The sequence below is a fragment of the Schistocerca serialis genome, chromosome 4 (assembly GCF_023864345.2).
Source record: "Schistocerca serialis cubense isolate TAMUIC-IGC-003099 chromosome 4, iqSchSeri2.2, whole genome shotgun sequence".
Lineage (NCBI taxonomy): Eukaryota > Metazoa > Arthropoda > Insecta > Orthoptera > Acrididae > Schistocerca > Schistocerca serialis.
The window spans coordinates 172,970,079-172,972,700 of record NC_064641.1 but is presented as its reverse complement, the minus strand read 5'-3'; the positions used below and the strand labels follow the sequence as shown (position 1 = coordinate 172,972,700).

The window sequence follows — 2,622 nt, the reverse complement described above, 5'->3', positions numbered from 1 at the left end:
CGTGGCTTGCCTCCACCGCACGCTGCGTCCCACCATTTCAAACTCTCCTCATCAACTCTTCGCTCGCTCAGTCGATAATAATATCTCAGACTCATAGTTTGTGTCTGCACAAAGGAGAATCATGGACGTCCAACTTTCAGTGTGAAATGTTTAAACTTTAACCCTGTACGGTACGACAGCTACTGAGTTCCCATTCTTTCAATAGGTATGAAAATGGTCGATAGGTCAAGACCTATCCAGAACACTTCACCCTGTTATCTCTGTGATCAATAGAACCCAAGATATGCACTCCGTCTTCGGGCCACAAGTGGCCCATCGGGACCATACGACCGCTGTGTCATCCTCAGTTGAGGATTTAGAAAGGAGGGGCGTGTGGTCAGCACACCGTTCTCTCGGTCGTTGTGATGGTTTTCTTTGACCGGACCCGCTACTATTCGGTCGAGTAGCTCCTCAGTTGCCATCACGAAGCTGAGTGCACCCTGACAAATGGCAACAGCTCATGGCGTCCCGGATGGTCACCCATCCAAGTGCCGGCCACGCCCGACAGCGCTTAACTTCCGTGATCTGACAGGAACTGGTGTATCCACTGTGGCAAGGCTGTTGCCAGAACCAAGGTATGAGCCTCTGAAAAATCGTATTGTCACTCGCGTATTTTGGGAACACATTGGCACCGTGCATTGCCGTGCCCGGGCCGACTGTGAAGAGTAATGGTATGTGCGAAATCCTCAAAAACACTTAAGATCACAATTTAACCTGCAAAATTTTTGACACGGCTTATTGCTAAAACACTTTTCCAGGATACTACGGCACAAGAAAGACGACGGCCATATCAGTGGGAAAATATAACATTAAGATTAGCCACTGAATTTAGTCTTGCACACTGCATATAGACAACACAAAAACTCTACAATGAAGCTCTCAGCGTACACAGAACTCCCCAGTACAGGCGCAGTTACATGTAAGTCAAATATTCGACTGATCAGAAATACAAACAGTCTGAAGCAACACAGCCTTATCTCACACAATTACGCTCAGACAAACATTTCAGTAAGCCGCCAAGCGCAGGCCATAGAGGTGGTCGCGTCGTAGTGTGACAAATACTGACCATAAATACATAATGTGACAGATATTGTATAACCCTGGAAATATCCAGCGCAGCTCCCAGCGCCCAGTCCCGCACAGCATAGAATATCAAAGTTGGAGAAATCAGCGGGAGCTGACAGAAGGACACCGTACTCACCTCAATGTCGTAGCTCTGACTTAACCAGTTACGAGGCGTGGTGTTTAAGTAAGTACCGTCTTGAAATTAAAAAAGACGTGCTAAGATATGTCAATAATTTTATTTTTACATGAAAGCCTGTACCTTAATATACTTTTCTACATAATTTCCTTCAATATTGAGGCACTTGTCATAACGTTGTACCAGTTTTTGAATACCCTCCTCATAGAAGTCTGCCGCCTGACTTGTTAACCACTGCATCACCACTGTTTTGACTTCGTCATCGTCTTCAAGCCGCTGACCGTCCAGGTGTTTCTTCAAGTGCAGGAACAGATGGTAGTCACTGGGCGCAAAATCGGGGCTGTATGGAGGATGATCTAAAATTTCCCATCGAAAAGATGTGATGAGATTTCTGTTCTGATTCGCCACATACGGACGGGCACTGTCTTGCTGCAAAACGATGCCCTTGCTCAACTTGCCACGTCTCTTGTTCTGAATTTAACGGCGCTTATTGTGCAATGTCTTACAGTAAGCTGCTGCATTGATTGTCTCATTACGAGGCAGAAATTCCACAAGCAATACTCCTTTTCTGTCCCAAAAAACTGTGCACATGATTTTCTGGGCAGAAATTGTTTGCTTAAACTTCACTTTTCTGGGTGAATATGTATGCCGCCATTCCATAAACTGTTGCTTTGATTCTGGTGTGACATAGGCCACCCAAGTTTCATCGCCCGTAACAATTTGGCTTAAGAAATCATCACCATCGTTGATGTACCGCTCCAGGAAAGTCAATGCACTGTCTAAACGTTTGGTTTTGTGCACATCCGTCAGCATTTTAGGTACCCAGCGTGCGCACAATTTTCGGTAATTCAAGTGCCATACAAAACACTACGAGAAACATTAGGAAAGTCATCCCGCAAAGAGGAAATCGTAAAGCGTCTGTTTTCTCTCACCTTATTGTCCACTTCCTACACCAAACTTTTAATGACCGAAGGACGCCCACTCTGTTGTTCATCATGCACATTTGTGCGGCCATCCTTAAATGCTCTAACCCAATTTCTTACCATTCCATCACCCATAATGTTTTCTCCGTAAACTGCACAGATCTCACGATGAATATCGATCGCTTATAGGCCTTTAGCACTAAGAAATCTTTTGACAGCCCGTACATCACAGCCGGCGGGACTCACGATTATCGGAGGCACCTTAAACACTTAGCACACAACGTACACAAGGAAGAATCAGACTGCAATGGCGTCAGTGTGTAGACAACAGATGTAGGTACCCAGTGCGCATGCGCAGAACGCCGACCGCAGCGCTGCGGCTGCGGTGTGGCAAAACGGTACTTACTTAAAAAACATGCCTCACACATCAAGTCTTGACATAAAAGGAGCTAACGGCTG

The 2,622-nt window shown here is 45.8% G+C and overlaps 1 pseudogene; it reads right to left on the bottom strand.

Annotated features, from left to right (window-relative positions):
- Positions 1–487: 487 nt before the first annotated feature.
- On the bottom strand, positions 488–605 carry LOC126475976 (5S ribosomal RNA; annotated as a pseudogene).
- Positions 606–2,622: the final 2,017 nt, after the last annotated feature.